Genomic DNA, 23,415 nt, shown 5'->3' on the forward strand with positions numbered 1-23,415 from the left:
GTTATTGGCACAAAATAAGCATTTGAGGACACTAAATCTATCCAAAGAAAACCCTAAATGAGTCCAAATCGTGGACTCTTCACTGCACTTTCTCTATGGCATCATGAGCTGAATCTGGCCCTATAAAGGCTGCTTCACTTACTTCAAACCAACCAACTGGAGATCTACATCTACACCCATATAATGCCTTATAAGGAGCCATTTGAATGCTGGAATAGTAATTATTATTGTAGGCGAACTCTATAAGAGGAAAGTGATCATCCCAACTACCCTTGAAATTGATCACGCAAGCTCTCAACATGTCCTCTAAGGTCTGAATGGTACACTTTGCCTGACCATTCGTCTGTGGATGAAATTTTGTGCTAAGATTAACTTGAGTACCAAGACCTTTCTAAAATGACTTCCAAAAGTGACAGGTAAACTGAGAACCTCTATCTGATATGATAGACAAAGGAACCCCATGCAACCTAACTATCTCATTAATGTAAAGCTTGGTGTAGTCCTCCACCGAATTGGTAGTCTTAATAGCCAAAAAGTGAACAGACTTAGCAACTTTGTTAACTATCACCCAAATGGAGTCGTGATGTCTGCGAGTACTAGGTAAACCTGTAATGAAGTCCATGTTGATCACTTCCCACTTTCAAGTAGGAATGTTAATTTCTTGAGTCATACCTCCTAGTTTTTGATGCTCTACCTTCACTTGCTGGCAATTAGAGCACTTAACCACAAAATCTGCTATATCCATTTTCATGCCATTCCACCAAAAGACTTCCCGCAGATCATGATACATCTTAGTGGCGCGTGGATGAATAGAATATCTGGAGTTATGGGCTTCTGCAAGAATCTGTTGTCTCAACTCACCCACCTTAGGAACACATAATCGACCTTGATAGCAAATCACACTATCTCCCCCTTGGGAGAAAACCTCAACTCTCTGCTGATGGACTTCACCCTTTAGTTGAAGCAGTATCAGATCACTTTTGTGATTTTCCTTAACCTCCGCTACCAATGAAGATTCTGCCCCATTCTGAGCTGTTACACCACCATCTGATATGCTCAAAGGCAAATTCACAAGCGAGCAAGCCTGTGAACATCTTTTGCTAGTTCCTTTCTTTCTTCCTCAACATGTGCTACACTACCCATATATAGTCTACTAAGATCATCTGCTACTACATTGTCCTTACTAGGATTGTAATGCACACTCATATCATAATCCATGAGGAACTCAAGCCATCTCCTCTGGCAAAGATTCAACTCTTTCTGGTTGAACAAATACTGAAGACTCTTATGGTCTGTGAACACATCTACGTGAACACCATACAAGTAATGTCTCCAAATCTTAAGTGCAAACACCACTGCTGCAAGCTCGAGGTCATAAGTTGGATAGTTCTTCTCATGCACCTTAAGTTGTCTAGAAGCATAAGCTATAACCTTACCTCGCTGCATTAACACACAACCTAGGCCGAATCTGGATGCATCACAATAGATCACATAACCATCTGAATCATTTGGTAGAGTCAAAATCAGAACTGTAGTCAACCTAGTTTTTAGTTCTATGAAGCTTTTCCTATAATCATCTGACCTCTGAAACTTAACCTTGTTAACTTAGTCAATGGAGAGGCTATAGATGAAAATCCTTCCACGAACCTTCTGTAATAACCAGCCAAACCCAAGAAACTTTTGATATCTGTAGGAGAGATAGGTTTAGGCCATTGTTTCACTACTTCTATTTTCTGAGAATCCACTCGGATCCTTTCGCTAGACACAATATGACGAAGGAAAGCAATAAAAACTCACATTTTCTAAACTTAGCGAATAACTGGTGATCTTTGAGAGTTTACAGGACAACCCTCAAACGATTCACATGTTCTTCCTCATTCCTAGAGTAAAATAGGTTATCGTCAATAAAGACGATAATGAACAAGTCCAAATATTGCTTGAACACTCTATTCATCAAATCCATGAAACTGCAGGAGGATTGGTTAGTCCAAATGACATAACTACAAATTCATAATGACCATATCGAGTTCTAAAGGCTATTTTCGAGATGCCAATATCTCTAACTTTGAGCTGATGATAACCAGATGTGAGGTCTATCTTTGAGAAATGACTAGCACCCTGAAGTTGGTCGAACAAGTCATCAATCCTGGGGATACGGTACTTATTCTTGATTGTGACCTTGATCAACTGCCTATAGTCAATGCACATTCTGAGAGAAACATCTTTCTTCTTTACAAACAACACTGGTGCACCCCATGGGGAAATACTAGGTCTGATGAAGCCCTTATCTAAGTCTTTCAACTGCTTTTTCAATTCTTTAAGCTCAGCTGGAGCCATTCTATAAAGAGGAATAGAAATAGGGTGGGTGTCTGGAAGGAGATCAATTTCAAAGTCAATTTCCCTTTCGGGAGAAACTCCTGGAAGATCTTCTGGAAACACTTCTGGGAACTCATGAACTGACTCAAGAGCTAGGGTTTCGGAGCTTAAATCCTTAATTTAAACTAGATGATAGAGATAGCCATTAGAAATCATCTTTCTGTCCTTAAGGTAAGAAATGAATCAACCCATAGACGCTAAGCTACTACCCTTCCATTCTAAGATTGGTTCATTTGGAAACTAAAAACAAATGATCCTAGTTCTACAATTGACTGAGGCATAACCTGAATGTAACCAATCCATGCCTAGAAGGATATCAAAATCTACCATTTCTAATTCTACAAGATCTGTTGAGGTGAATTTCAGGGAGACTGTGACATGTATATCCATCTAGCTATAACTGGGTCACCGACTGGAGTAGAGATTGAGAAGGGTTCTGAGAGAGTTTCTGGACTAGCATTGAACTTGACTTCTATATAAGGAATTACAAAAGAAATAGTAGCCCCTGGGTCTAACAAATCATAAACATCTAAGTCAAAGACTCGTAACGTATCAGTGACTACATCAGGAGAATCTTCCTGATCCTGGCAAGCTTGGAGAGCATACAACTTGTTTTGGCACTGTCCGCCACCTATACCAGATGAGTTACCCTATTGAGTCGGGTGACCTACTGGTGCTGCTGAAGTTGTAGACTGAGCCCTACCATTATTGTCCCCTTGAACCTATTTAGTAGAAGGACAATCTCTCAACTTGTGACCAGGTTGATCACACCCAAAGAATTCTTCCTTTTCTACACGACACTCGCCCTGATGGTTCTTACCACACTTTGGGCGACTTGGGTAGGTTCTAGTGCCTGAAATACTGCCTTGAGACTTAGAGCCTGATGCCCTACCTTCTGATCATTTCAGAACTTGGAGGATGGAACACTAACTGATGAAGGTGATGGAGCTGATGACATATGCTGAAACTGCGAGCGATTTCCACCACCCGATTTCTATTGAGAATACTTATAGTTGCCTGTTCTTGCCTTTTTATTATTCTTAGCATGTTCCCTAAGCTTATCTCCCTCAACCTGCTGATCATGAGTAATGACCTAGAGATATTCATATTTTCCAGTAACATAACATTCCTACACTCTGTTCTCACTATGTCGGATACCCCATACATAAACTTGTTCATTTGAGCCCTGGAATCAACAACCATGTGAGAAGCATACCTGGAGAGTTGGGTGTACTTGAGTCCACTTGGACTGTCATACTACCTTGCCACAAATTCATACACTCTTGTGCTTTTGCCTCCCTCAACTCTCTTGGGAAGAACCTGTCTAGAAAAGTCTCACTAAAGCATTCCTAAGTGATAGGAGTTGCATCTGTACCCCTGTTTTCTTTCCATTGAGTATACCAGATGTAAGCTACATTTTTGAGCTGATAGGATGCCAACTCTACCCTATCATTACCAGTCACTTGCATCACTCCAAAGATCTTCTTGACCCCATCAATGAAGTTTTGACGATCATCACCAATCTGTGATCCTAAGAACTCAGGCGGATTCATCCTAACAAAATCACGAACCCTGGTTGCCACTGATCCACCACTAGCATTTGCAGGAACTAGAGCCTGCTAGTTGTTTTGGTCACACTCTGAGCCAAAAGTTGGATAGCGTTCTGAAACTCAACATTCGAAACATCTTGATCTGGGACTAAAAGAGCTGCGTTAGCATTGCGAGCATTCATATTCCTTCCGTAAGCTCTACGAGGAGGCATGATCTGAAAGCGTATAACGTCGAGTTAGAAATGATAAATTAGATCATACCTTAGGCACGATAAGAGTAACAAGAAAATGAAGTTTTCCTAAAACACTTTGCAGCCTCCTTCTCATAAAATGATGTGCACTTCACACCCATGAAACAAACTCTACTTAGTTCAGCTTTTCAGACATCCTAGGACTCTTAAACCTAATGCTCTGATACCAAGTTTGTCACACCCCGAAGCTACCCCCAGGACGCGGACACATGACCTATGACCACGAGTGACCCCAAGCTAACCCTGCTGGCATATCATAAGCATACTTGAAGATAAACTAAATCAACAAATACTGTGCGGAAGCTAATCATAAAATAATCTGAAATGAGGGGGAATACCCATACTAAATCTGAATATATAATAATACTGAGAGTTTAACAACAACTGAAAAGTCAAACTCAAATACTAAATTTGATTCTAACTATTTTTGAAATAAAGCCTCTACTGACTAGAAATGCTGGGAAATGCCCTATCCAGATCTAGCAAATATTGAAAACTAAAGACTAAAAACCATAGGAAGATAATCATGTCAATCGTCCTCGAAGAATGAGGACTCACCACTAATGTTGCTGCTGAACTGAAGATCAGGAATTGATCTATGTGTGGTCTTGAAGCTGAGAACCTGAACCTACATCACGAGAAGATGTAGCGCAGAGTATGTGTCAATACTTGAAATGTACTGAGCATGCATGATATAGTAAAGCTGAACAATAAACATAACTGAACCAAAGCCTATATCTGAGCAATGATAATAGATAAGTATGATACTAAACTGAGAATACTGAACATGAAATGACTGAATGCAATGACCAAGTTTATAACATGCTGAAACTAAATACTAAACTGTGATTGATAACATGGTCAATTCAACAGAATCTGACTGTAACGGTGCTAATAATAATCGACATAAAACCACATGAGCTAAATGTGGAGTCCGATGTATCCGCCCCATCGAGGGGACCCAATATACACTGCCAGAGGTATAGAGACATGACTGGCGTGATCACTAAATGATGCCCACAGAGGGGACTTACAACCTTCGGGGCACGTGTTTCTGGGACTTGAGGGTGACTGACCCTAGTCCACTCAATATTTTGCTACTCCCAATTGATTAGGCAATTAACTATTTATCACTGAATTTATGTAATAATGGATAGCTCAAAATACTGATGTGCTAATTGAAAATGCGACATTAATGTACTGATAATGAAACATTTAAATATGAGGAATGTATATCTGTAATATCTGACCTAGCATGTGTAATTCATTAACTAAAAGAACTACATAGCTAGGGTTCTGAATTCATGAAGGAATCTACGCAAAACAATACTAAAATCATGGTAATCTGATTAGGAACACTAAAGTAACTGATTCATAATGATTTGCTGAAATTCTAGAAACCCTAGGTCTAGATAATATTAAGGGAATCAAGAATCTAACTGAATTCTAGGGACCTAATGGGTGAAAGGAACCCACTAGTGAAATCCCGTATACCTGGTGATGAAATTCACGGAGAAATCTTTCGACTTTGGGGCTGGACTGATGAAAACTTGCTGCATTCTTGAACTAAGGCTGCTCGACTTTCTCTTCTATTTTGCTCTAAGTTTGATGAATTTTTTGTGAATAATTGATTAGGTTAGGTTCTAATTAGTTTACTAGGCTAAAACTGACAAAAACCATGTAGTTAAGGGGTTAAACGACGTAGTTTAGAGGTCCACCGCATAAGCAAAAGATCAAACGACCCCTGACTTAAAATCTTCAAAAGCCAACCATGGGCTGACTGATAGTCCATGGACTGACCCACGGTCCATCCTATCAACCGTGGATTGGCTTCAGAGGCTTGGTTCTGGGGCTTTGATCCATGGGCCAAGACCACGGGCTGTGGTTTGACCTATGGTCCGTGAATCCAGTCGTGGATCGACACTTAGGCAATTTCTAAAGCCATTTTCTGGGGAGGACTTCTATGGGCGCTACCACGGCTCGTCGTCTGGACCACGGCCCGCGAAAGGTCCCATGGCTTACGTCTGGGCCATGTGGTCTCTACCTGTCGACCACAACTTTCCATCATGGTCTATGAAGTAGTCCACGACCCGTGAAGGGTCCAGTGGTTCACCACATCTGGACTAGTGTGAGTCCACGTACAGGTCAATGGACCGTGAACCCTGTTATGGTTCACCTGCTGCTGTTGGTTTTTGCTGAATTTTCTAAGTCTGAGTTTCGAGGTGTTACAGAGACAATTAAGCTTTTATTTTTTAACAGGTGAAGCGACATCCATTTGGAGTCACTATGCTAGGACTGCTGGTATACTAGGTCCTTGGGTACAAGTCAAGCAAACTATGAAGGAATGGTGAGATGTTGAAAGGAATGTCAGATTGAGAATGATTTATCAAGCAATTCTTAATATTATTGTTTGGTCTATTTGGAAGAGGAGAAATACTGTAATTTATGGTGGTTCATATTCTAAAAATAAGGTTATATGAGGTATTAATGCTACCATTCACAAGTTTCTTAGGTTATAATTCAATTATTTAAACTTTCCTAATACTTGTACATTGATGGTAGTTGCACAGGAAAATATCAGACCTGTTCATTATAGCAGAGTAGTTAGTTGGATTGCTCCTCCTATTGGTTGCTTGTAATGTAATACTGATAGTGCTTCAAGAGGAAATCCAGGTTCCAATTCTGTTGCCTTTTGTTTGAGGAACCATGAAGGAATTTTAGTGGGAGCTTAAGGTTTCCAGATTGCAGATTCAACTAATCTGGTGGCTAAAGCTAGGGCTATAAGAGAATTCTCCAATACTACGTAGATAAGCAGCTTACCATCATTATTGTGGAAACTGATTCCTTCGCAATGGTGAAAATTGAAAATTATTAATGGTGTTTGGGAGATTCCATGGAGTGTTTCAATGGAGGTTAATTCCATAATAAAGATCAGAAGTATCATTAGAGTATGAGGACAGCACTCCTAGAGGGAGGGAAAGACTGTTGCTGATTTCTTGGCTAACCTAGTTTTTAGTTTTGCAGGTACTTTTCAATTCAACTTATTTCAGGAAGTTCCAAGTGTAGGAAAGAAAATAATTGTTCTTGCTAAATGTTGTGCTCCTATAATGAGAATTAGACAGACTTTTCAACAACCATACCTTTTAATAGCCAGAATTTCAAGTATTCAACAATGAGATACAAGTGAGAGCTTTTTGAGGTGTTCAATTGGTACTAAACCAAGACTTAATAGTTCAAATAGTATGTCACTAAAATCAATCTTGTATGGTTTCAGTCACAATGTCTTTCTCTTTAAAAAGTGGTTGAATTAATCTTCAGTTGAAGTACTTATGCTTTTAATGGTGGAATTAATACCTTTGGGATTCAACCCATTGAAGATAGGTATGAATATTGAGGGGTCGTTTGGTTGGGAACTAGTTATCCCAGGATAAATTATCCTGGGGTTAGTTATCCTCGGATAACTTATCCCACCCTGTATATGAGATAACTTATCCCATCACTATGGTGTAAATGGTGGGATAAGTTATCCCAAACATGTCAACCAAACAAGACACCAAACATTTAACCCAGGACTATTTTTTTATCCCAAGATTATATATTATTATCCCTCACACCAAACAACCCCTGAATGTTTTAGAATGAGGTTCAGTTGGTTACCTCATCATAATGGAATTGGCTCAGATGCGCCAAATGACTTTTTTGATTGAAAAACATTTATCTGTGAGTTGAAAGGTACTAATGTTAGTACTTAATTAGTGATTTCTTTTTCCTAAGCCTAAAGCTCGGATGGTAAGATTTTATCCCATCATTTTCTAAATAAGGGAAGGAAATAGAATTTAAAGGTATCTAGTATGAGATTACTTAGTTGGTGGGAGGCAAACTTATTCTTTCACAAAATCGAATGTCCAATCTTTTGTCGTTCCTCTATAGCTAAATCAAGGTTGAAAGTTGCAAAGTTAGAAAGATTAAAAGTTAAGGGTTTTGTTGGATCTGTGATGCAATTCATATATTTTCTCACATGGGGTTACTTGAATGATTGTATCGGTTGATAGCAAAGATCTGCAACAGTTGTTACCTTAGTAATTGGTAAGGGTTTCATGAATATAGGAACGTCTGCTTCCTCTTCCTCAAAGAGAAGTTGATTGGAGCTCCATCCATAGCTAGACACTGCATCACTTCCCATTTTTCTTGATTGTTTTTGTGTCAGTTAAGTTATTATCATCCGCTTAATTTCCATTTTGTCTCTGCTGTACCTATCTCCAGATTTGGATCAGGCCACTGTTGGGCCTGACCATGTATACTTATTTGTATAAATTTTAGGAATTACATAGTTTTAACATGAAATTACAATCTATCCCTATTTATTTTGTAATTACATTAATTTCTAAAAAAGTAAAACAAACGGATACATAGTATGTAGCTCGGATACATAAAAAACTAGCTCGGATACATTATAAAATAAACTGGATACATAATATGTAGCTCAGATACATTAAAAACTAGCTCGGATACATTAAAAATTAGCTTGGAAACATAAAAAACTAGCTAGGATATATTATAAAATAATTTAGAATTAGAAGAGAAATAACGAATTTTAGAGGTTTTTAGAAATAGAAGGAAATATTAGAAATAAGGGAAATATAAGACGTGTATTTCAGTAATTTTTCCACTGATTTTTTGTTTATAATATGAGACTTGTTCCTACTCTTTAATATTTTAAAAAAAGGTGTATCAGATACATTATTTGCAAAAACAAAATGATATATTTTTGAATAGTATATCTGATAGAAGATATAATACACCAGATACACAAAATTTTATCTTTTAATAGTGTGAACAGTTTTTTTATCAAATACAACTGGCACAAAGTTAAACAACTTTTATATGAAAAAACTACCTAACTAGACATACATCCCTACCATATATATAAAATTACCAGTACTTTTAAACAATTACATATATTAACATTTTAAATATTTTATATCATATATTTTACAAGATATAATTAGATACACAAATATACAAATACATTAAAACTAGGATTGATTAATTATCTTTACATTTAAACACCATAATTACTGGTCCAATTACATTTAATAATTTTTCTCTCTCATCAACTGTTTTCCTCTGTCAATCCCCTACTCCAACAATATCTTTAATCCCTCTTGTCCTCCACCATTTCTCTCCCTTCCTTCATCCTCTTAATATCAAAACTTATTCTTGCTCATCTTCCAGTGAAACTATTATGTAAAAGAGGCTAAAGTTTTTCTCTCTTATTCCAGAGAAATGATGGCGAAATTAAGTCTCCGAAAGGGAAATACCCGGCTACCGCCAAAGGTTAACAAGGTACTATACGTTTGAAGCCTTTTGTTCAACATCATGAGCAAGGAGATAGACAATATCTTCAGTAAGTACGGTGCTATAAGGTATATTTGTATTGGCAAAACTAAGGATACACGTGGAATCACTTTCGTCGTCTATAAGGATATATATGTTACAAAAACCATTGTCAATCATCTCTTTGGCTTCAGTATCGCTAATCGATACCTGATAGTTTTGTACTACCAAAAACTGAAGATGAGCAAGTTATTTGACTAGTAGAAGAAGGATGATAGGATATATGTTCTTGGATATATGTATCTTCCTATGATGTACTCAAGATACATAGTTTCGGATATAACGTATAAAATTGATATTTGATACATCAAATTAATACTAGATACATATTTCTCTAAAATTCGATTGAATAAATTCTTTCCAATTAGGTTGTGAGATACATGCTTGAGATACATGTATCATTAATGGCGAAATACATGTATCCAACAATTTTGAAAGCTGAGATACATATTGATACATGTATCTGAGATATAGTTCATATTTCTCTAAAGTTCAATTCTATAAACTTTTCCAAATCAGGTTGGAAGATACATGCTCGAGATAAATGTGACATTAATGGAGAGAAGCATCATCCACCTTTTAGAAGTTGGCGTAGGATTCAGGAGGAAAATTTTAAGGAAATGCCTCAACAATACTGTGATTGATCATTTGGAAACAAAAGAAGGAACCGTTGAAGAAGATGAAGAGTACAATAACAAAATTACTTGGGTTTATGATTTTGTTATTTTATGAAAACTTATTATAATTGATCTTCAAGGATCATGTAAATCTGTTGGTTTGTTATTTAATCAACAATTAATCCTTTAATTAAGGAAATAAGTTACACCCTCTTTAATTCAAATTAATAAATTGTGTATTTCAGCTCTAAATATCTTGCCATTAATGATACATGTATCTCGAGGCCAAAATATGGTATAAAATGTAATATTACAAGCTATCATAAATTCTAGTAATTAGGTTCTAAAGTAGTGGAATTTATGTAAGATTGCCTTTTTATATTGAATAGTAACACTCCAATTTGTTGTATCATAAATTCATAAGCTTACAGTACAATGGAGTGTAAATTATTATAATATTGGAAAATCTATATATGAAAAATTATTCCACAGGAACATGAATGTATTCTAAAAAAACTGTCTTACTTCTCTTTGGGACAAGTTTGTCGATTATGACATTCTTGTCCATGACGTCCATAATAGTGTTGGTTGTCATCTTTCATCTGGTTTTTTTTCCATCTGTTCCTTGATCGTACAAGATTTTTTTTTGTATATAGGTTACAACACAGTTTCATCTAAAATATTTTTCAAAATCGCTCAATCTTTCTTGTCTAGCGTTGGAATCATTGAAACTTCATGTGTTTTCTAATACATTTGGTTTGTAGTAATAAGAGCAGTAGGGATGCATATTTGTACCATTATTTCTCTTTAAAACAACAATTGCATGTGCATAGGGTATCTCGTCAAGTTGAAATCTCCCACAATTACATATTTTTGCTCAAGACAAACAATGTATCTTAGTCCAGCTTTATAAACTGGAAAAATAAATTCAGCCGATGCAACAACCTGCAAACATTAAAGAAGTTAGTGATACATGACATGAACTATTTTTTTCTATGTGTTGAAGCAAAGCTGATCAAACAGTCCACTAATACTTTACAGTAGATAAATATTTATATTCAAATTATTTATAAGAAGACTTAAATCAAACAATTGAATCATAACAATTAAGACCCATGCATAATTGGATGAAAAGCTAATCAATTTTGATGAAATTGAATTTGGAGAATTGAGATCTTTTGGGACGCAGTGGATGAATGAAATCCATTTGTGAATTCCCACATACCTTGATGATATAATCCCAAACGAAATGGAGGAAAAATTAAACTTGAAGGTTGAACCCTAGATTTCTCCCTTAAATCTTGAGAGGATTTGGAGGGGATGAATTTGGATGGGATTTGGGAATTTGAGGGAATGAGAGGGCCTGGGTAGATTTAGGGGTTGAAAGGTAGTTAAGGGTCTTAGAAATAAGGTCAAAATGACAAAGTATAGATATTAAATGCATTGAAAAAGACCCAAATACCCTTTAAAAAAACTGTTAGATGGCTTCTACTGTTTGGATCTACGTAGGACATCTACTGTTCGTACTGGCATCTACTGCCCGTACTGGTCAACCATAGAAACCAACTTCAAAAACCCAAAACTCACCTTAATTTCACGAGATCATTCTACAAGTCATCAAACATTCTACGGTCTGTAGACCCCATCCGTAGTAGTTAACTTAAATAATTTTTTTCACAAAGTCTAGATCAGTTCTACGAATGCCATATACGACCCGTCCAAACTCCTACGGCTCCTCCTTTGCTATTCGTGGTCAAACTCCAGAAACATCAATTTTTCCAAAAATTTAACTCAACCTTATGACTTCCCTTTGACGGCCTATAGGACTTCCTACGGTTCTTAGATAGGACTCATAGTCACTGTCTCAGTGCCAAAATCTGAACCTTTCCTTTCCTTTCAACTTTTCAATATATATGAAATAATAATAATAATAGATCTAAATATATATATATCAATACTTTTTAGTTAAATTTCAATTTATAAATCAAAATAATTTGAATTATGAAATTTTTAGAAAAGAAGAATAAAATTCTTGGGAGACTTGATTTGGAAACCCTAGCTTTTTCTTCTTAAACTTGAGAGAGAATCAAATGGGATGAATGTGGATGAGATTTGGGGATTTGAGTTAATGGGGGAGTTGGGGAAGTTTTAAAGGTGGAAGGGTAGTGATATGACTTAAAATAAATGTCAAAACGACATAGTATATGTATTAGATGCATAGGAAAATACAAAAATACCCTTAAAACTGTTGCTCATTTTTCTAGTGAAACTGAATGTCGGGCAGTTGAAGTGCCCTTGCGGAAACAAACTGGGTAACAAATCTTCTCGCAGAACTGCAACTTAAACTTCAAAAAGTCCCAACTATCTATTGTCACAATATTGGTGCGACGTAGTTATGTGCAAATCCTATTTTCACAGTCGCATGAAACACATTGCGGTGGATTTCCATTTTTGTGCGCAATCAAGTTCAGCTCAAGCAAGTTCAATTTTTCCATATACAATCTGCAGACCAACTAGTAGATACTTTAACCAAGACCCTTTCCAAATTAGCCTTTGACACACACATGTTCAAGCTAGGTGTTGTTGCACACTGCCTACCTTAAGGGGTGCGTATCAATGATACACTCAAATTACACCTCCCTAAAGAAGCATAAGCGATCGTTCTCAAGTAAAGAACCCAACTTGTATGTTGGGGTCGGTCCCACGAGGAATATGGTTTAGACTTAACTTCAACCAATGATTATATTCGTTTAGTCAATGTATTTCCGAAAACAAGTAATTAAAGGGGGGAGATTTGTGAAACAAATTCTGGAAATTATGTGAATAATCAGTGAACAAGATTCAAACTTTAGGTGTTATCAAGATGAGAGAGAAACTAGGGTGTATGTGTTCCCCATAAGCTCAAAATTACGCGGTGATCCTAGTAATAGTAATATTTTCATAGTGTATTACATGCAAAGTGATAAGTTGGGTATCTCTAATTCTTTGGTTCGGCTACGTGTGCATAATTTACTAACCCTTACCTTTACCTCATATTAGACATTACATCGATGTATGGCTTAGTTTCCACCCACGCACCAATCCACATTAGACTATTAGATAGTATCACACTAAATCTATGTTGATAATTCTTTTCTCATTAACTACCTCCTTGGTTCGGCTAGCTGCAACAAGACGAGTTCTAACGCGTGCACTCGTTAAAAAGACTTCTAAATGAAAGAATTATCAATGCATGTAATAACACTATTCAAGAATTACTTAGTTACTGTTTACACTTTGTTAATCGTTCATGGTTCCCACAACCCTAGTTGTGGATTTAGTTACCCATAGTAGCAAGAATACAATTCATATTTTTAGATGAAGAAATCATGAACTTACGTAATGAGAAGAATAAATCCAAAATCTCAGCTTGAATTTCAAAGTCAAAATCTTCAAAACGAACTTAGGAAATCAAGAATCGCTAAAGTTGCAAGTTAATCTCCAAGCCAAAAACTAGGACAAAAGTAATAAAGTCTAACCCCCAAAAATGAGGTTTACATGCCATATATATAGAAAAATAAGTCCTAACTAAAAAGGAAACAAAATAAGGAAATAATGTTTCAGGACGCGGTTTCAATCGATGATACTAACCTACGGACCGTGGATTGACCTACGGTCCATAGGTCCCTTCCGAGACTCTGGACTTAGGCAAATTTTTAGCTTCCAGAACATCATATCTGAAGCAAACGATAGATCAACAATACGGCAAACCACGGACAATAGATCCTCCTCCGTAGCTCCACACTTAGAATCTTCAAAATCAGGTATTGGAACTCCTTCTCTGAATCATTTAATGGAGAAACAGTATGGTCCGTAGATCAATCTATGGTCCGTCGATTGCAACCGTGCTCTACACTTGGTCAAGCATTCCCTGATCTCCTTTAATGTCTTGCCTGCCCATCTACGACACCTATCTACGGAGCGTGAATGGACCTACGGTCCGTGGATCAACTCCGTAGATGCCCTTTTCTACACATGCTTCAGCTGTGTCTCTCAATTCTCACGTCTGAACATATTTCCTGCAAACATGATAAAAATACATAAAAACCACTACAAAATGGCCCTATACACACAACTCTTAAGTGAAATGTATTAAAAATATCGTAAACTCACGGTATATCAACACCCTCAACTTAAATTCATTGTTTGTCCTCAAGCGACGCACTAAGACTCTAAACAACACTTGTATAGAAACAATCATTTCAAGCACAAGCAATCACATGGCTCTCTACTCGACTCCCTTCTCGAGTGCAAATCTTTTCTCTTAGACTCAACAAGCTAACTTGTGCGGATCAAAACATGACAAAGACCGACCAACCAACACACAACATACATTGTTTTACTATCACCAAGGCACCAACTTTCCGACAATGTAACTAGTGCCCTTACTTCAAATGAAATCCCTTTTTCACACAATGAATTTGATTTTGAGTACAAGGATTCATTCAACACTCACACTCAGAAGTAACTTCAAGTACAATTAGTGCTCAATACCATAGACCAACCTTTATTTTCACTGCTTAGACTCTCCAAACTAGGTTCTAGGATCACTATGGGACTTTCTTGGCTTGTAACGTAGGCTCAGGGTCAGGTGTGGTACATTTGGGTACTTTTTAGTGACTTTCTACCCTCTTTGACATTACATTAGGCTTTCTACCTCTTTTTGCCATATTTTTGACATCCTACCGTTTTACCTTCTTTCCCTTGATTCTATTCAACCATGGATGTAACTTCAGACTTTGTAGCTCTTTATTTTTCACTTTCATCTTTTTCCTACGTTTTATTCTTTTCTTTGGCTTTCAACAAGTCACATCCTTTCGTCTCTTTTCTTTTTCTCCTTTTGAACATCAAACTCTTTTCATACCCATTTTTATTTTGGTTTCCTTTTTCATAGCCACCCTCAACTTATGGATTTTCCATTGGTTGAGGTGCACAATACCCGATGTCGGATCAGGGCCAAGATTGAGGTTACTTTCTACATTAGCCACCCTCAACTTAGTCTTTTGGCCTAAGTCGAGGTGCACATGTCCAAGGAGGGACAGGTTCCAACATAGTAGATTATGGGAAGGTGAGTTAGGGGTTTAGAAAGAAACGGTCTAATTTAGGCTCAACGCATTTGGATCAAAGGGAGCATTTATTTCATTTGGTTGGATTCTTCTTTTAGGCAATTTGTGGACTTATCAGAACAAGGGCCTATGATCACTTCCTAGCCTCTAGAGTAGATTGTCTTAGAAGGACTAACATGAAAAGTTCTAGATTGGCACAAAAACTGTTTGAACATTCAACTATTCTCACACACTCTTGGCACATAGTTTCATTATCAGATTATCAGATTACCCAGTTCAAGTTTTAGCTTAAGTCATGCCATCAAGTTGGTTCATTATCATGTCATACTCAGAGCGAACACATTCAACTCATTCTAGCCTACAAATTTTAGCACATATCATAAATTTTTTGGACGGGTATCATATTTTCAAAAAGCTTTTGCCATCATGCTTCATTCTTTTTCATGCTTCTACACATACAATCCTAACACATGCTGGTTCAATAGAAATTAAGAAGTATCTTGGGGGAAAAGAACAAAGGCAAGAAAACCCCAAGAGAGGATTATGAGTTGGGTTACTTAGACTTCACCCTAACACTCACAATCCATTTACCCCACCCCCTACAAAAAATAGGTGCAATTGTCCCTAATGCACACAGAGAGAAGTAAAAAGTAATGGATTTGGGTGAAGCAAACCTATGGCGCATAGCGCCTACAAACCATCAACAAATGGGTGGGTCCAGTTACCCGGAGCCTGCTACAGCAACATAAGGGCCACTCTCAGTAGTGCCCATATCAGCAATCATAACACCCTCACTAGTGCTATCTATCATTCTAACCGCACCATCAATGGTGCTCACATCATGAGCCACAGTATTTGAAACATCCAAAATGGGCATAAAACTTGATGGCCCAGCAACACTCTCACGAACCCTCTCCTGGGACAACTGCTCATCTAATATCGAAGCCCTCTTAGCCTGCTTCTCCTGCTTGTGCTCCCTCTTCTTGGCTTTTTCATCCTCAGTGGCCTCATATGTGTGTCTACATCGGTGCCGCTTACCTCAGGCACATGTGGGCTTAGGCTTCTCCTTTACATCCCCGTTGAATAATGCATTAAGGACCATATCGTCAGACAAAGTAGTAGGTGCTGCCTCTGGCTCAACTGCAGGTGTGGAAAGAATGGTATCAACATCGACCCGAAGGTTGGCTAACTCGGTCCCGAAAGAGGATAGATCTGTGGTCGGGGTCGGTCGTTCGAGGACTCTCATTTCAAAGGCATCAAGGCGCTTATTAACGGCCTGGACCTTTTGGTCTATCATGCTCTCCAACCTCCGGTCCATTCTGGCCTCGGACTCTGCTATTGACTTTTGCATCCATGGCCGGACATGGTGGAGCAACGTAGCCATCTGAGCCTCCAATTACTGAACCCTAGCCAATGGTTCAACAACAACTCCTAAAGGTGGGGTGGATCTGGACGATCTAGGATCCCAACTCGAGGCCTGAGATGAGGAGGCTGGGACATTATCAATGTAGGCTGGTGGGGCAGGATCATCACCCTGCATTTGCTCCAGAACATCTACTAATTCAGCTCCAATGGGCGGTACATCAACATGCGACTCTCTGCGTGGTGCCGCTACATTTGCCTCATCCCAAATGAGGCCTATATTCAGTGTCCCCGTAGGCCGGATCAACTTGTCACAATGCCAGATCGGCACTGCAAAGTCCCTACATAACTAAAAAATGAGACAAGGAAAAGGGTAAGTAGTGGAGGCTTTGAAAACCCTCTCATGTATTTCCGCAATGAGCATGCAGGCAAAATCGATCTCGAATCCTGCAACCAATGCTTCTACTATAAACGCGTGGTCCCAAGTTAGTGCGTTGTCAGCCTTCGTGGGAGAAATCCAATTGCAAACCAACATCCAGAAAAATTTAGGCACAAATGTGAGAGAAGTCTTCTTGATGCTCACGCCCGGAGTGGTGACCCACTCGGCTCGCTCTCTGTCAATTGCAATTTGACTAGCCAGCCAGTGTATTAAAGTCTCTCTTTCTCTCCGCTGGAACTCTCCGCCCCATACAGTGTCCCATCTGTAGTCAAATTTGGCCGTTTTGAGTGCCCAAGAGTGATCAGGGCCAGGACCATAAAGGAACCAGCGGATGGTGTTCTCAGAGCTGTCTACAAAAAATCTGCGCACTAGTGTAGCTATGAGGGGTGCCTGGGCAGTGGGTAAGGCATTCTTATGGATAGAACCCCGAAGAGTATCCACATAGGAAGCATAGAACTCTCTCACAATCTCCTCACTATAGGTGCCTGGTTCTCGAGCCATCCACTCACACTTGTGACGTTGAAAGAGTCGATGGATTTTTGGTATGGTGTGTAGGCTCCCAGTGAGGACTCTACGCTCCTCTGTAATAAGCCGGGCCATCTTCTCTTTGTCATTTTTCATCTTGGCATCCCGATAAATTTGCCATTTTCCTTTAACACACTATTTGTTTGGCTCCGCAGCTACCGGATTAGGGTCGTAGCTTCGTGGCACCGGGACTTCTCCCAAACTAGTGGCCTCATCAGACGTGGCAGCTTTGTCATGTGAACCTGAGCCTGTGGCAGATCTAGAACCGGAGCCAGAAACATGGGTGGGATCAGAGCCAGAAGCAGTGGTAGACTCTGAGCCAAAAGTAGAACCAGCCTCAGAATAGAAAGCATAACCAGCTGGTGACCCAATTACTGTGTTCTCCTTATCAGACTGGGAGACAGTGACTACGTCGGTGACCACCTGCTGGGATGTATTTCGGGTAGCCCGAGGTGTAGTAGGAGATGTCCTCGTGGCCGGTGGAACATATGCTGGATCCTTATCCGCGTCCGTGTCTTTATCAATCAGCCTAAAAGTAGGCGCCATAGATTTTGAATTTTCCCTTTTCGAGTAGGTCACTTGCTTCTTAGGCTCCATGGTATCTGTGGATGTCTAATTAATACCAAAACTCATAACACACTCGAAAAGATTTTAGAACTAAGAAAGAACAAAAATGTAAAACAGAAATTTTTTTAGATAGTGGCTTCAGTGGCCACCTACGGTGGGCATATACGGTCCGTAGGCTGACCTACGGTCCGTGGATCCCCTCCGTAGATCAGAGGTTCCAAAGAGTTGGTCTCTTATGGGAACTACGGATGTGCAGTAGTCCACTTCCGTGATTCCATGAGTAGTGAAATTCTCATGTGCCCCCAACCAAAGACCTGATCTATGGTCCATAGATTGACCTATGGCCCGTAGACAGGGTCTCGTGGATGGGATCTGTGCCAGGTCTCAGACATGCTTCGATTGGAAGCCCACATTTTTGCCATACTCAATAATATCCTAGTCTAATAATGTATTTCAACATAAATTATCCTAATTCGTCATTCTAGGGGTTCCAATTACTCAATTTTATAGGTATTTTCTGCAGGATAAGGAACCATAAGTCGAAACTTACATTTAGACTTATATTTCATTGTAGTTTTTTACATACAACAAGACAACACAATCGCAATCTATCGTCCCAAGGGTGCATTCACTACTAATTTTCCTAAGGTCATGACCTAATTATGGACTTTATATAGTCAATCGATGAATCAAAATTCCAAGTGAGGGAAATTTTATTACCTTACAAGCAATAGGAGTGGGGTGATTGTGTGATGACTCGACGCTTTCAATGCCACAACTTTTCCCTTACGCACTGAACCCGTACACCGGACCTCTTGGGGAGTTTTGGGGATGAGTGGAGTTTTGAGATAAAAGGAAATTTGGGATTGTGGGGAAAAAAGAAAGATTAATTGGGGAGTTATGGAGTGATTTAAGGGATTGGGAGGTTTAGAAATGGTTTGGGAGTAAATGGGGGGAAGTGGGAATGATTTGAAATTGGGGAATTTTAAATAGGAGGGGTCCGAGTAGGGTCAGGCAGAACTTGGGTTTGGACCCATGAGACCCCATCTACGGTCCGAGTGTCGCTCTACGGTCCGTAGATTAGGACTGTAGATCACTCTTAGACTTAGAAAAATTCAGACACTTACCTGGGATCTATGGACGCCATTCACGGTCCGTGGGATGAACCACAAACCGTCGATAGGATCCGTAAACCGCTGCACCAGACCTTTTTCTGCAGAATCTGCTTTTCACCCCTGCACATGTAGCAACCATTAACCCTTTCTTTTTACATTTTCTGGACACTTTTTAGACATGGACCCTATGCTATGTCTAGCCAACACTAAAACAAAAATAAAACAACAATCTTTTTTATTACAGAGAAACAACTAAACAAATAAAACTACTAAACGGAAAACAAGAACCTATTGTTGGATAGAATTTACATCTTGGGTTGCCTCCCAAGCAACGCTTGATTTAACGTAGCGGCACGACGCAGGCCTCTTGATTACTCAGACTTCATCAAGATAGTAGGCCTCAACAACTTCTTGCACACTTTCTGCATTTCACAGATAGATCTTGATCCTTTGCCCATTTACCATGAACGTTGTTCCTTCACATGTAAATTACACGATGTTTGCTTGAGACCGAATTGTTAGACACTTCCCACCATGTTCTTCTTGGTGTGATCTCATTCGAGGCGAATGTTCTCAAGTGGGAGATATTGTAACACTTCAAACTTCAAAAGAAATAACTAGAATATCGTACAAGTTAACCGCCAATTTTTAGTGTTGGATAATCTGCAAACGACCATATCTTTTAGCACACATAGATTTTGGTGGTCGATGAGCTATCAAATCGAAGGTCTTTGAGTACTATTTCCAATGCCACTAAGTTTGCTAAATTTTGATCTATGAGTAAAGTGTTGTGGCTGTTTGAGTGAAGCCTCTCCAATTAAAGCATTCCTTTCATTTTAGGAAAGGGTATTTTAGTCTTTTCCTTTTACCAATTTGTCTTAGCATGTTTTTCTTGATCCATTTAAGGGTTTAATCAGATTCTAAATTCCTTTCCTTTTCAAAAACACTTAGAACTTTAGGGCGAAGTTTCAAGAAGAGGAAAAGAGGGTTCTCAACGTTTATTCAAGAGTTGAGGAATTTTGCCAAGAACAATCGTTCTTTCCAGGTATGTGAGGTTTCCCATAGTGATGGACTTGTTTGTCCTCATGCCATACATGTAATTCTCACATTAAAATGGTTCTTGAAATCGTTTGTGTATAGATTTTTGAGTAGTTCTTGAGTTTTAGCTTCATTCTTTAACAATGGAGGTCTTGAGTTCTTGAGGTGAGGGTCTTGCGAATGAGTGATGTTTTTTGATAGATTTTTTGTGGAATTTCAATGAATTCGTGTTGGATTTGTGAATCAAAGAGAGTATAAAATAAATCATTTAATTCAGGATGAGTTAGGATCTAAAATTGAGAAGAAAAATTCATCAGATTTTTGGGTACAGGGGTGGGGCGGCGCTCCACCATAGCGCTAGAACTACTATTCAGTATTTTGGGGCCTGGCGTATCACGCTAGCAGTGCACCCCAAATATGGTTCAGTAGTTTTGGGGCTGGCGCCTTGCGCCACTTAGTGCGCTAGGGTCACCAAGTCCTTTTCTTTTCTATTCTTCATTCTGTATGTGTTCTTTCAAATTGTGTCTTCGCTCTGTTCTTGGTATTAACTCTTAAAGTCTTCATTAATACTTGAGAGATCCTACAAATCCTAATCACATCTCTTAATTTACATTTCAAATTAATGAAAGTTAAGAGAGAAGTTCAAGAGGTCCTTTTGAGTCAAATTTGAGAGTTCTTTTGAAGTTGATTATAGTTTTTATCTAAGTCTTGAGTAAATGAGTATTAGAATGAGGAGAGTTATCTTTCATATTTAAAAATTAGTATAAGGGAACTAAGTATTCCCAAGTGTAACAGTTTTACGTTTAAAAGAGAGAAACAATGATTTCTAAATGAGTTATGAGAAGTTTTTGAATATTACCTCTTTTAAAAGAATCTTTTGAGTAATAACCTCAAGTTGAGAAAGAGTTATGTTTTATACATTTGAGCATGAGTTATATATATTATTGGGAGTAGTATTGAGCAATGATATGGGGATGAGTACATAAAACTCATATTCCTCTTAAATAATGTAGCCAACATGGGTAAAGGATCGTACTTTTTAGAAGGCTCCTTATTGCATTTAACCATAGGTTTGGGATTGAAGGATGCTTACTGTCAAAGAGAGGATTGTTGTTGATTTTTTCAAAGAATTGGATTTTGATGATGTATCATGTTCACTAGTGCTTATGTTTGACACAAACTCAGGAAGTTTATGCATTGAAAAAGGATGGTACATACCTGAGTATTACAAAGAAACAAGATTCTTCTTTTGTGTGTTCCTCAATGATTTGATTAATCTTGTTAGAAAGAAGAGTAGGGATAATATCTGCAGACCTTCTAAACAATGTTTTAGATGTATGTGGATGGTGTACCTATTACAGTACGAGACTGAGTTAGAAGATATTCACTGTATAGTTACTCAAACATTAAATTATTAGTTTACTAGTAAATTATTAAAAGAAATCATGATAATGTATCAACTTTATTTTGACAAGACCAAGCTCTAGATGATTTTTCTCAAGTTCATCACATTCAAGGCCATCATGAGTATGTCTGCATCATCATATTCTACCAGATTAAAGGCATCTCAAGCTGAGTAATACAGAACAAGGTCTTGTATTTTCATAAGCGTGACTCACTTCGGTTTGATAAAATGAGCACACAACCTTATACTAAACAAGATATCTCATTGGCTTGAAGTCATATACGATGAAGGAACCAATCAATTTCTAAAAACTTCCGATGAATTAAAAGACTAGGTTGACATGGCGAAGTTCCCCCTAAAGTTCTATCAGACTCTAAGTATCCTGATTTGTCTGTCGTTTCCCCTATCTCTAAGACTTGGGTTAATCGTAGTAATTCCTTCTACAAGTGCATTAATGATTGTCAGATTTGGACCGGGTTCATCTACGGTGTTCTCAAAAGTTTCATCATCAAAGATATTTGATAGCAGGTTACTTTCATCAGTGTCAACATTTTTATTCTACTTGAATGATAACTTCACATATTTTTCTTCGGGGAATCCCATTAACCAGATCCTTCATGACTGGTTTATTTAAATGAGAGAAACTAGAATTACACATTCTCTTATGACAAAGTTGAGAAATATCATTAATGACGCTAAGAAATGTAAGATTCTTTTCATGAAGAGACATGATCTCAATTTTGTACACATTTTTGTGTCTTTTCAGAACCAGGTTTTCAGAATTAGTGTTTGGCACAAGACATTCTGCTGATGTGAACAATACATTATTTTCTTTGTCACACATTTCAGAAATTCTCAATGAGTTGTGCTTCAATTCTTGAACATAAAACACATTCTCTATGGCATGGGATTGCGACTTTCCAACTTTGTGAATCTTGACTATTTCATCTTTCTTATCATTTTCAAGGACTTTACTGCCACCTTGAATGTGGCACCTTCGACTAGTGGCCTGCCTTTCTTGAATCTCAGTTAAATTACTTTCGGAACTGATCCATCTTAGATTTCATTCTTGTTTAAGTTTGGTCTTACCAAGATTTTATTGTAGCAGTCTATTTCTTTCAGTTAAGACCTGACAATTTATGGTTAACTGTTTTATGACTTCTTCCAGAGCTAATTGAAGTTCACTAGGAGGGTTTTCGCCCTTGTGACTTAACTCTGGGTTCTTAACCTATTCTTTTAGACCATTGATGGTGTTATCACTAGAAGTAATATTTTCATGCCCCTAACTTAAAAGCTGGCTAAGTGACTTCAAGGAGATAATTATGGGCCGTCCAGAGCATCACGACCCATCTAGTAAGATGCCCTGCCCAATGGGGCTTCACTAAAATAGGTATAAAATTTTACTCCGAGCTTGAAATGAGGGAAACTCGGCTTCATTAGAAAGAGGAATCAATGATCGTTAAATTGATAGGTCATGGACCACCTAATTCATTTTGTGCGGAAAGTTACTATCATTTGAAGTTGACCCAAAAATTGAAAGTTAGATAAACCCCTTTCACAGACAACTTCACGGTCTGTATGAAGCTCGACGGACCGTCTAGGCATCTCCGGTCCCTCACATTGACCTTGGGTGCAACCTTGCTGATTAGGTTACTTGTACGGACCCTA

The sequence above is a fragment of the Solanum verrucosum genome, unplaced genomic scaffold, assembly GCF_900185275.1.
Source record: "Solanum verrucosum unplaced genomic scaffold, falcon-dt-bn FXZP01000898.1, whole genome shotgun sequence".
In the NCBI taxonomy this organism is placed as follows: Eukaryota; Viridiplantae; Streptophyta; class Magnoliopsida; order Solanales; family Solanaceae; genus Solanum; species Solanum verrucosum.